The sequence below is a fragment of the Bufo gargarizans genome, chromosome 9, assembly GCF_014858855.1.
Source record: "Bufo gargarizans isolate SCDJY-AF-19 chromosome 9, ASM1485885v1, whole genome shotgun sequence".
Lineage (NCBI taxonomy): Eukaryota > Metazoa > Chordata > Amphibia > Anura > Bufonidae > Bufo > Bufo gargarizans.
Window position 1 is genome coordinate 67815020 of NC_058088.1, and position 14092 is coordinate 67829111.

Below are 14092 nucleotides of genomic sequence, written 5' to 3' on the forward strand. Positions count from 1 at the left end.
CATATATCGCTGTAAATTCTGGCGGCTACTGGGACCTGAAGTAGTTGGTACACTAGGACGTGTGGATGTGGCAGAACGGCCACGTCCTCTCCCAGCACCAGAGGGTCCACTAACACCACCACGACCATGTCCACGTCCGCGTCCCTTACTAGATGTTTTTCTCATTGTTATGGTTCACCACAACAACAAATATATTATTTGGCCCAATGTATTGTATTCAAATTCAGCGGGATATAAATTTGAGGCCTAGTATTTAGGCGCTGGGTGACCGGTATGGATTTAGTGACAGAATTAGACTTGGAAATGCACAGAAGCGTGTGTGTGTGAAGTTATTCTGAATGACCCAATGTGCACCTTGAATATTATATACCCTTTTAGGGATAGATTTCAAATAGCTCTGATATAGCAGAAACCACTAAATTATGAAATTGCTAAATTGGGAATTGTACTTCAACCCAGAACAAAAAATGTGCTTTGACGGACACTAAATATCTTGCCCAGCAACAACAGTACAACGGTGGGTAACGAGAGATTTAGAGGGAATTAAATTTGAGGCCTAGTATTTAGGCGCTGGGTCACCGGTATGGATTTAGTGACAGAATTAGACTTGGAAATACACAGTAGCGGGTGTGTGTGAAGTTATTCTGAATGACCCTATGTGCACCTTCAATATTATATACCCTTTTAGGGATAGATTTCAAATAGCTCTGATATAGCAGAAACCACTAAATTATGAAATTGCTAAATTGGGAATTGTACTTCAACCCAGAACAAAAAATGTGCTTTGACGGACACTAAATATCTTGCCCAGCAACAACAGTACAGCGGTGGGTAACGAGAGATTTAGAGGGAATTAAATTTGAGGCCTAGTATTTAGGCGCTGGGTCACCGGTATGGATTTAGTGACAGAATTAGACTTGGAAATGCACAGAAGCGTGTGTGTGAAGTTATTCTGAATGACCCAATGTGCACCTTCAATATTATATACCCTTTTTGGGATAGATTTCAAATAGCTCTGATATAGCAGGAACCACTAAATTATGAAATTGCTAAATTGGGAATTGTACTTCAACCCAGAACAAAAAATGTGCTTTGACGGACACTAAATATCTTGCCCAGCAACAACAGTACAACGGTGGGTAACGAGAGATTTAGAGGGAATTAAATTTGAGGCCTAGTATTTAGGCGCTGGGTCACCGGTATGGATTTAGTGACAGAATTAGACTTGGAAATACACAGTAGCGGGTGTGTGTGAAGTTATTCTGAATGACCCTATGTGCACCTTCAATATTATATACCCTTTTAGGGATAGATTTCAAATAGCTCTGATATAGCAGAAACCACTAAATTATGAAATTGCTAAATTGGGAATTGTACTTCAACCCAGAACAAAAAATGTGCTTTGACGGACACTAAATATCTTGCCCAGCAACAACAGTACAGCGGTGGGTAACGAGAGATTTAGAGGGAATTAAATTTGAGGCCTAGTATTTAGGCGCTGGGTCACCGGTATGGATTTAGTGACAGAATTAGACTTGGAAATGCACAGAAGCGGTGTGTGTGAAGTTATTCTGAATGACCCAATGTGCACCTTCAATATTATATACCCTTTTTGGGATAGATTTCAAATAGCTCTGATATAGCAGGAACCACTAAATTATGAAATTGCTAAATTGGGAATTGTACTTCAACCCAGAACAAAAAATGTGCTTTGACGGGCACTAAATAACTTTCCCAGCTACAACAGGACAACGGTAACGAGAGATTTAGAGGGATTTAAATTTGAGGCCTAGTATTTAGGCGCTGGGTGACAGGTATGGGTTTAGTGACAGAATTAGACTTGGAAATACACAGTAGCGGGTGTGTGTGAAGTTATTCTGAATGACCCTATGTGCACCTTCAATATTATATACCCTTTTAGGGATAGATTTCAAATAGCTCTGATATAGCAGAAACCACTAAATTATGAAATTGCTAAATTGGGAATTGTACTTCAACCCAGAACAAAAAATGTGCTTTGACGGACACTAAATATCTTGCCCAGCAACAACAGTACACCGGTGGGTAACGAGAGATTTAGAGGGAATTAAATTTGAGGCCTAGTATTTAGGCGCTGGGTCACCGGTATGGATTTAGTGACAGAATTAGACTTGGAAATACACAGTAGCGGGTGTGTGTGAAGTTATTCTGAATGACCCTATGTGCACCTTCAATATTATATACCCTTTTTGGGATAGATTTCAAATAGCTCTGATATAGCAGAAACCACTAAATTATGAAATTGCTAAATTGGGAATTGTACTTCAACCCAGAACAAAAAATGTGCTTTGACGGGCACTAAATAACTTTCCCAGCTACAACAGGACAACGGTAACGAGAGATTTAGAGGGATTTAAATTTGAGGCCTAGTATTTAGGCGCTGGGTGACAGGTATGGGTTTAGTGACAGAATTAGACTTGGAAATACACAGTAGCGGGTGTGTGTGAAGTTATTCTGAATGACCCTATGTGCACCTTCAATATTATATACCCTTTTAGGGATAGATTTCAAATAGCTCTGATATAGCAGAAACCACTAAATTATGAAATTGCTAAATTGGGAATTGTACTTCAACCCAGAACAAAAAATGTGCTTTGACGGACACTAAATATCTTGCCCAGCAACAACAGTACACCGGTGGGTAACGAGAGATTTAGAGGGAATTAAATTTGAGGCCTAGTATTTAGGCGCTGGGTCACCGGTATGGATTTAGTGACAGAATTAGACTTGGAAATACACAGTAGCGGGTGTGTGTGAAGTTATTCTGAATGACCCTATGTGCACCTTCAATATTATATACCCTTTTTGGGATAGATTTCAAATAGCTCTGATATAGCAGGAACCACTAAATTATGAAATTGCTAAATTGGGAATTGTACTTCAACCCAGAACAAAAAATGTGCTTTGACGGGCACTAAATAACTTTCCCAGCTACAACAGGACAACGGTAACGAGAGATTTAGAGGGATTTAAATTTGAGGCCTAGTATTTAGGCGCTGGGTGACAGGTATGGGTTTAGTGACAGAATTAGACTTGGAAATACACAGTAGCGGGTGTGTGTGAAGTTATTCTGAATGACCCTATGTGCACCTTCAATATTATATACCCTTTTTGGGATAGATTTCAAATAGCTCTGATATAGCAGAAACCACTAAATTATGAAATTGCTAAATTGGGAATTGTACTTCAACCCAGAACAAAAAATGTGCTTTGACGGACACTAAATATCTTGCCCAGCAACAACAGTACAGCGGTGGGTAACGAGAGATTTAGAGGGAATTAAATTTGAGGCCTAGTATTTAGGCGCTGGGTCACCGGTATGGATTTAGTGACAGAATTAGACTTGGAAATACACAGTAGCGGGTGTGTGTGAAGTTACTCTGAATGACCCTATGTGCACCTTCAATATTATATACCCTTTTTGGGATAGATTTCAAAGAGCTCTGATATAGCAGGAACCACTAAATTATGAAATTGCTAAATTGGGAATTGTATTTCAACCCAGAACAAGAAATGTGCTTGAACGGACACTAAATAACTCGCCCAGCTACAGCACTAGGGACAGATTTAGCTGGATATAAATTTGAGGCCTAGTATTTAGGCGCTGGGTGACCGGTATGGATTTAGTGACAGAATTAGACTGGGATATGGCCAAAAAATGAACAGACTATTGCTGGTTAAATGCACTTGGTGTGACAGCTTCACCCTGATGTAGGCTTTAGCCAAAAAACAACCACACCATTGAGGGTTAAATGCACTTGGTGACAGGCGCAGCTTGCCCCTGATTTTGTATATGGCCAAAAAATGAACAGACTATTGCTGGTTAAATGCACTTGGTGTGACAGCTTCACCCTGATGTAGGCTTTAGCCAAAAAACAACCACACCATTGAGGGTTAAATGCACTTGGTGACAGGCGCAGCTTGCCCCTGATTTTGTATATGGCCAAAAAATGAACAGACTATTGCTGGTTAAATGCACTTGGTGTGACAGCTTCACCCTGATGTAGGCTTTAGCCAAAAAACAACCACACCATTGAGGGTTAAATGCACTTGGTGACAGGCGCAGCTTGCCCCTGATTTTGTATATGGCCAAAAAATGAACAGACTATTGCTGGTTAAATGCACTTGGTGTCACAGCTTCACCCTGATGTAGGCTTTAGCCAAAAAACAACCACACCATTGAGGGTTAAATGCACTTGGTCGCAGCTTGTGCTGGCGCACCACAAGACACAAAATGGCCGCCGATCACCCCAGAAAAATGAGACTGACAAACGGTCTGTGCAGCCTAAAAACAGTGAGCAATTGAGGATCAGCAGCTCAATGATCCACAGCTGCAGATCGATCAGTTAATCAAGTCCTTTGGAGGAGTTAATCTGCCTAATCTCGCCCTACTGTCGCAGCCGCAACCTCTCCCTACGCTAATCAGAGCAGAGTGACGGGCGGCGCTATGTGACTCCAGCTTAAATAGAGGCTGGGTCACATGGTGCTCTGGCCAATCACAGCCATGCCAATAGTAGGCATGGCTGTGATGGCCTCTTGGGGCAAGTAGTATGACGCTTGTTGATTGGCTGCTTTGCAGCCTTTCAAAAAGCGCCAAGAAAGCGTCACAAAAGCGCGAAGAAAGCGACGAACACCGAACCCGAACCCGGACTTTTACGAAAATGTCCGGGTTCGGGTCCGTGTCACGGACACCCCAAAATTCGGTACGAACCCGAACTATACAGTTCGAGTTCGCTCATCCCTACTCATGAAAACCCAAAATTCCTATCTCAAAAAATTAGCATATCATGAAAAGGTTCTCTAAACAAGCTATTAACCTAATCATCTGAATTAACTAATTAACTCTAAACACCTGCAAAAGATTCCTGAGGCTTTTAAAAACTCCCAGCCTGGTTCATTACTCAAAACCGCAATCATGGGTAAGACTGCTGACCTGACTGCTGTCCAGAAGGCCATCATTGACACCCTCAAGCAGGAGAGTAGGACACAGAAAGAAATTTCTGAACGGATAGGCTGTTCCCAGAGTGCTGTATCAAGGCACCTCAGTGGGAAGTCAGTGGGAAGTCAGTGGGAAGGAAAAAGTGTGGCAGAAAACGCTGCACAACGAGAAGAGGTGACCGGACCCTGAGGAAGATTGTGGAGAAGGACCGATTCCAGACCTTGGGGGACCTGCGGAAGCAGTGGACTGAGTCTGAAGTATAAACATCCAGAGCCACCGTGTACAGGCGTGTGCAGGAAATGGGCTACAGGTGCCGCATTCCCCAGGTCAAGCCACTTTTGAACCAGAAACAGCGGCAGAAGCGCCTGACCTGGGCTACAGAGTAGCAGCACTGGACTGTTGCTCAGTGGTCCAAAGTACTTTTTTCGGATGAAAGCAAATTTAGCATGTCATTCAGAAATCAAGGTGCCAGAGTCTGGAGGAAGACTGGGGAGAGGGAAATGCCAAAATGCCTAAAGTCCAGTGTCAAGTACCCACAGTCAGTGATGGTCTGTGTTTTATCAAGGGCAGGGTCAATGCAGCTAGCTATCAGGAGATTTTGGAGCACTTCATGCTTCCATCTGCTGAAAAGCTTTATGGAGATGAAGATGTCATTTTTCAGCACGACCTGGCACCTGCTCACAGTGCCAAAACCACTGGTAAATGGTTTACTGACCATGGTATTACTGTGCTCAATTGGCCTGCCAACTCTCCTGACCTGAACCCCATAGAGAATCTGTGGGATATTGGGAAGAGAAAGTTGAGAGACACAAGACCCAACACTCTGGATGAGCTTAAGGCCGCTATCGAAGCATCCTGGGCCTCTATAACACCTCAGCAGTGCCGCAGGCTGATTGCCTCCATGCAACACCGCATTGAAGCAGTCATTTCTGCAAAAGGATTCCCGACCAAGTATTGAGTGCATAACTGAACATAATTATTTGAAGGTTGACTTTTTTTGTATTAAAAACACTTTTCTTTTATTGGTCGGATGAAATATGCTAATTTTTTTAGATAGGAAATTTGGGTTTTCATGAGCTGTATGCCAAAATCATCCATATTAAAACAATAAAAGGCTTGAACTACTTCAGTTGGTGTGTAATGAATCTAAAATATATGAAAGTCTAATATTTATCAGTACATTACAGAAAATAATGAACTTTATCACAATATGCTAATTTTTTGAGAAGGACCTGTATATATATATATATATATATATATATATATATATATATAGATTAGTAATTAAAAAATTATATATATAGATATATATATAGATATATACACTGCTCAAAAAAATAAAGGGAACACAAAAATAACATCCTAGATCTGAATTAATTAAATATTCTTCTGAAATAGTTTGTTCTTTACATAGTTGAATGTGCTGACAACAAAATCACACAAAAATAAAAAAATGGAAATTTAATTTTTCAACCCGTGGAGGTCTGGATTTGGAGTCACACTCAAAATTAAAGTGGAAAAACACACTACAGGCTGATCCAACTTTGATGTAATGTCCTTAAAACAAGTCAAAATGAGGCTCAGTAGTGTGTGTGGCCTCCACGTGCCTGCATGACCTCCCGAAAACGCCTGTGCATGCTCCTGATGAGGTGGCTGACAGTCTCCTGAGGGATCTCCTCCCAGACCTGGACCAAAGCATCTGCCAACTCCTGGACAGTCTGTGGTGCAACGTGACGTTGGTGGATAGAGCAAGACATGATTTCCCAGATGTGCTCAATTGGATTCAGGTCTGGAGAACGGGCGGGCCAGTCCATAGCATCAATGCCTTCGTCTTGCAGGAACTGCTGACACACTGCAGCCACATGAGGCCTAGCATTGTCTTGCATTAGGAGGAACCCAGGGCCAACCGCACCAGCATATGGTCTCACAAGGGGTCTGAGGATCTCATCTCGGTACCTAATGGCAGTCAGGCTACCTCTGGTGAGCACATGGAGGGCTGTGCGACCCTTGAAAGAAATGCCACCCCACACCATTACTGACCCAATGCCAAACCGGTCATGCTGGAGGATGTTGAAGGCAGCAGAACGTTCTCCACGGCGTCTCCAGACTCTCTCACGTCTGTCATGTGCTCAGTGTGAACCTGCTTTCATCTGTGAAGAGCACAGGGCGCCAGTGGCGAATTTGCCAATCTTGGTGTTCTCTGGAAAATGTCAAACGTCCTGCAAGGTGTTGGGCTGTAAGCTCAACCCACACCTGTGGATGTCGGGCCCTCATATCACCCTCATGGAGTCTGTTTCTGATCGTTTGAGCAGACACATGCACATTTGTGGCCTGCTGGAGGCCATTTTGCAGGGCTCTGGCAGTGCTCCTCCTGTTTCTCCTTGCACAAAGGTGGAGGTAGCGGTCCTGATGCTGGGTTGCTGCCCTCCTACGGCCTCCTCCATGTCTCCTGATGTACTGGCATGTCTCCCGGTAGCGCCTCCATGCTCTGGACACTACGCTGACAGACACAGCAAACCTTCTTGCCATAGCTCGCATTGATGTGCCATCCTGGATAAGCTGCACTACCTGAGCCACTTGTGTGGGTTCTAGACTCCGTCTCATGCTACCGCTAGAGTGAAAGCACCGCCAGCATTCAAAAGTGACCAAAACATCAGCCAGGAAGCATAGCAACTGAGAAGTGGTCTGTGGTCACCACCTGCAGAACCACTCCTTTATTGGGGGTGTCTTGTTAATTGCCTATAATTTCCACCTGTTGTCACTCCCATTTGCACAACAGCACGTGAAATTGCTTTCTAAGTGGACAGTTTGATTTCACAGAAGTGTGATTGACTTGGAGTTACATTGTGTTGTTTAAGTGTTCCCTTTATTTTTTTGAGCAGTGTATATATATATATATATATATATATATATATATATATACACACACAGTTGCAAGAAAAGGCATGTGAACCCTTTGAAATTATATGGATTTCTGCACAAATTGATCATAAAATGTGATCTGATCTTCATCTAAGTCTCAACAATAGACAATCACAGTCTGCTTAAACTAATAACACACAAAGAATTAAATGTTACCATGTTTTTATTGAACACACCATGTAAACATTCACAGTGCAGGTGGAAAAAGTATGTGAACCCCTAGACTAATGACATCTCCAAGAGTTAATTGGAGTGAGGTGTCAGTCAACTGGAGTCCAATCAATGAGATGAGATTGGAGGTGTTGGTTACAGCTGCCCTGCCTATAAAAAAACACACACCAGTTCTGGGTTTGCCTTTCACAAGAAGCATTGTCTGATGTGAATGATGCCTTGCATAAAAGAGCTCTCAGAAGACCTACGATTAAGAATTGTTGACTTGCATAAAGCTGGAAAGGGTTATAAAAGTATCTCCAAAAGCCTTGCTGTTCATCAGTCCACGGTAAGACAAATTGTCTATAAATGGAGAAAGTTCAGAACTGCTGCTACTCTCCCTAGGAGTGGGCATCCTTTAAGGATGACTGCAAGAGCACAGCACAGACTGCTCAATGAGGTGAAGAAGAATCCTAGAGTGTCAGCTAAAGACTTACAAAAGTCTCTGGCATATGCTAACATCCCTGTTAGTGAATCTACGATACGTAAAACACTAGACAAGAATCAATTTCCTGTGGAGGATACCACAGAGGAAGCCACTGTTGTGCAAAAAAACATTGCTGCATATTTACAGTTTGCACAAGAGCACCTGGATGTTCCACAGCAGTACTGGCAAAATATTCTGTGGACAGATTAAACCAAAGTTGAGTTGTTTGGAAGAAACACACAACACTATGTGTGGAAAAAAAGAGGCACAGCACACCAACATCAAAACCTCATCCCGGAGGGCAGAGCCTGCACCAGAGTCGGATGGTTGTGTGAGGTGCAGCTCTCCTGCCAGCATATCCCTCATAGCTCCTTATCATTACCGCACTGGACCTCAAAATGGTCAAAATAGGTGGCCAGAAACCCACTGACCAGATGGAACATACCCGATCTCTGAGCCAATCCGGAAAAATTGAGAAATTTATTAAAAAGGCGCAGCAGCAGCGGTGAGCAGGAAATCCAAGATGGCGCCCGGAACACCTCGCTTAAGCCACAAGCAGGCAACGGCTACAGGCGGCAATAAGGTATGGGAAGATCCCAGTGAAATAGACTACCTACCCATTTCCAGAGCTTACTTTAAAGAAGCCCTGGCAGACGCCCTGGAACCCCTTAGCCTGGACCTCTCCTCAATAAAGGAGGATGTACGCCACAAAGGCCGGAGGGTGGAAACCTTAGAAGAAACCCAGGCAGCAATCCTACAACATCAGAGCGAGGTGTCCTCCAGTTTATCCCTAGCTCAGAACCATATTAACTCCTTATATACCACAATGGAGGATCAAGATAACAGGAGTAGGCGGAACAACCTCCTCTTCAGAGGAATCCAAGAAACAATTTCAGCAGTAGATATTCCTGAAACGGTTATCCAAATCTGCCTTAAACTACTGGATCCGGACTCTGCACATGAAGTCCTAATTGAGAGGGCTCACAGAGCACTCCGCCCAAAGCCGCAAGCTAGTGAACCACCCAGGGATGTGATTTGCAAGTTTTTGCACTTTACAGTTAAAGAAGCCATACTGGCAAGTTCCAGAAACTCCAGCTCAGTAGAGTGGGAAGATAATACCATCACCATCTTCCAGGATTTAGCTCAATCAACACTTAGAAAACGAAAGGCACTGAAGCCACTTACAGACTGACTACATCACCACAAGATCATTTATAGATGGACATTTCCATTTGGACTTTCCTTTCTCCATGATGGTTGTCACATCCACATTTCCTCCTTCAGTGACCTGGATAAAGCTTACAACCTCCTTCAGCTTTCTCCATTACCCAAAGAAAACTGGGGCATGGTCCAGAATATGACCACCTTACCGGACCTGCCTTCAGTGACACCCTGGGAGCCTTTCCACACCCCAAAGCTCCAAAGGTCCAGAAGAGGGAATTTTTCATCTACCCCTAAGCGTCTAGCTCTGGCAGATAAGTGGCCAGCTTCCAGCTTCCCTCCCTGTGGATAGAGTGCTACAGGTTTTATTCTATGGGACTTTCTACCACTACTATATTTATTTGGTATTCTCCACATGACTCTGCTTTTTATACTGAGTGGGGATACAGGTACTCATACTCTCATACTCATATTGGACGACAAGACAGTAGGGATTCCTTTCCCATCTGTTCTTAGGCTAGGATAGTTTTATATCTACAAAATAGTCTATGTGATAGATGTGTTAACTCCCGTATTATAATGTCCTACCTCCCACAAGTCACGAAAAAGTTGAGTCCCCAACCCTATATGCAGCATACGGGTAGGTTACCCGACACTGCTATATTATAATGTGTAGCTCCCTTTAAGAAAGTTAGGCCTGTAGCCGGCAATTCATATTCCAGCCAGCAGAGGGAGCCCCGAAGTTAGTATAAATAGGCTAGGGCCTAACCCAGGAAGGGTAGTAGTTGGAAGTTCCTAGTTCAGAGTGGGTTCTGAGAGATTCAGGACTCAGTAACTAGTGCAGAAATTGCACCACTGGTGTGGAGGATCATTCCCACCCAGTTTTCCAGGTCAAGTATACCTGAGGTACTCTAAGTAACAGCCTGTCCACAGGAGAAAAGGGGAACCTCTACAAAACCTTTGCTCAAGGGTTATCACCGTGATTTGGGTGTCTGGACCTTGAGAGTATTGCTTACAGCCAGGAACTAAAGCAGGAGAGGAAGTAAGTGTACCCCTGCAGAGAGAATAGTTGCCTGAAGTGTATTGCTACATCTAGAGTAAGAGGAAAGCCCTGATCCTAGGAGGCCTGTCTTGAAGATAGCTTTTTGCGGCTGCGCTTAATAGCCTGAACCACTGCTATGACTGTTTTGTAACGTGTGGAATATTCTGGAACTGTACTTACTGACTGTTCATCTATCTTCAAGTATCTTCAGTAAAGTTACCCTGTTATTCAAATATAAAGATTCCTCAATTATTCCACCCGTCACTACACGGTGTGCCACCGTTCAATTGGCACTGGCGTCACGACATTCATCACCTGCCTGTTCCAGTGCTGACCCGTTTGAAGACGACAGTGAGTCCCAGGTTAGTGGGTTACCCTGCACTACAAAGCCCAGCATACCTAAAGCTACACTACTGACCCCCTGGGACACTGCATATACCTTTGCCTCCAACAAAAATCTGCCTAGCTCCCTCTTCTTTATAGAACAAAAAAAGGCTAACCCCCCCCCACTCTCTGCTATTACAGCTTTCAAAAATAAGTGTTCCCTAGTTAAATATAAACCCATGGGTTTTCCATCATTAATATTCTCCAGTAATACTGACTCCATAGAGGGAGTTGCTGCTCCTAGGTATTTTTGCCTTTTCCCCCCTTATGCCATCTACCCAGGGAGACAAAGTTGTCAATTTCTCCCATGAATGGCAAATAACTAATCATTTTTGGTTTCCATTTCTTGTTACACTTTATGTTTTTTATTTTTACTGTTTTGACAGGTACTCACAATCTCTATTAACAATCTTTCATATGTGTGAACTGAAGGTAGTGCTGAGAAAGAAAACACAGAATTGTGGAGATCTGGGGTGGTGGCTATTGGAATGCTCTCCTCGCGGTGGCACCCTCTCTCCCTTCCTAATGCAGGTTGGTCATTGCCCTTTTATTAAGCTACTTACAGCCCCCTGTACACCCTTTTACATACCCAAATATGTCTGATTTCAGACTAGTATCGTACAATGTCAAGGGGTTGAGATCCCCTCTAAAAGATGCCAGATCTTCTCTCTGCTAAATAAAGAGAAATGTTCAGTAGTCTTCCTCCGGGAAACACATTTCAAACATGATAAATACCCCAATCTTTCTCACTCTAAATTTCCCAGCTGGTACCACTGTGGGGCTGGGGGTGCCGCCTCGAGAGGAGTTAGCATAGGCTTCCATAGAGGCCTTCCCTTTCAATATAAATCCCATATACAAGATCCAGACGGTAGATATCTCATCCTCAAAGGCCAGGTGGGACAATCACTGTTCACTTTTGTGAACATATATGCCCCTAATACAGACCAGAATAATTGGCTCTTCACTACCCTCGTTTTAGAAAAAAAAACATAGGAAAGGTTTTCTGGTCATAGCCGGAGATTTTAATTTAGCCTTCAACCCACTCATTGACACATCCTCAAAGAAATCCCCTGTATCAACGAGAGGTTTTAAACTGTTACACACAAAGCACTACAAATTGGGTATGGTTGACTTATGGCGCGGCGCTGCGTTAATCCTGAGAAAATAGATTACTCTTTCTACTCCCCAGCGAATAACTCATATAGCAGGATAGACTATATTCTAATTCCAAATGAAAAGCTACAATTCTGTTCATCCTCCCGGATAGGTGACATTACCCTATCTGATCACTCCTCTATATATTGTGATATACGCCCAGGTGTCAAATCTGATAGACACTTAGGTTGGAGGTTCAATGAGTCCCTGCTGGGCAATGCCAAACATAAGTCACAAATATTCTCCTTCCTAGAGGAGTACTTCTTAATCAATAATAGCCCTGAGGTATCCTCCAAGATCCTTTGGGATGCCCATAAGGCATACATCAGAGGCAGACTAATCAGTCTCTGCTCCTTTCTTAAGAAAGAATCTGAAAGAAAACTCACTACATTACTATCAAAAATACACATGGCAGAAAAAGCCCATAATAAGCAATCTTTACTCGCCCACCAACTATCGGAACTCTCTTCTCTCAGAACTCAACTAAAAAACATACTAAATGAGCGTTCAGCCAAGTTCTTCTTGTCTGCCCAACAAAAAATCTTCACTCATGGCAGTAAAGCCTCAAAATACATGATGCAAAGAATAAAGCAGAGAAGAAACTCCTGATATGTTCAGTGCATCAAATCCCCCCATGGCACTCAATTATTTAAAGCAGAAGAGATTGCTGAACAATTTAGACTGTTTTATGAGTCTCTTTACAATCTTCTATCCCCTGATCTGGGAAGACATTACATCCTTCTTAGACACCCTCAATCTCCCGTCCCTAACTTTATTACAACAGAAATCTTTGTCTAAGCCATTTACTACCTTAGAACTAACAACAGCCATTAAGTCAACCCCTAAAGGAAAATGCCCCGGCCCTGATGGTCTCCCCATATCTTACTATTCAGCCTTCAGAGAGATATTACTGCCTTTTATGCTCCCCATTTGTAACCTCGCATTAACCAGCCACCCACTCTCCTCTGATATGACAAAAGTCACTATCACAATTATACCCAAAGAGGGCAAAGACCCCACTTCCTGTTCCAACTACCGTCCTATATATTTACTCAATGTTGACCTCAAACTTTTAGCCAAAATGCTAGCCACAAGATTGCAAAACTTACTACCCAACTTGATCCACCCAGATTTGGTAGGATTTGCTAAGGGACGTGAGGAGAAGGATAACACCACCAAGATATTAAACGCTCTATACTACGCTTCTCATAAAGCCACCCCCCTGGTCATGATTGGCACGGACGCTGAACAAGCATTTGACAGAGTGGATTGGACATACATTAGGTTGATCCTCTCAAAATTTCAGCTACCAGAACAGTACATCAATGCAGTGTTTTCTATGTATACCCACTCTTCGGCGTCCGTGTCAGTCAATGGGCTCATGTCCTCCCACTTTCCAATAAGAAACGGAATGAGACAGGGCTGCCGACTCTCACCTCTTATATTTGTCTTGGTGATGGAGTCACTTCTGCAAGCACTTAGACAAGATAAAGGGATCAGAGGTTTGATTGTTGGGGGCCATGAATTTAAACTAGCGGCATTTGCAGATGACTTATTGATCCTGACCACTAACCCACATGAATCCATGCCCAAAATACTATCAAAACGTCACCTTTTTGGTTTTCTGTCCAACTTTAAAGTTAACCCCTCCAAATCTCAAATATTGCATGTTGGCTACTCTCCCACTAGACTCTCGTCCCTCCAGATAAACTCCCCATTCAATTGGCAAACCCAACTATTAACATACTTAGGGGTAAAGATCTCCCCCCACCTGCCAGATCTATTTCCACTGAACTATAAACCCCTTCTATTA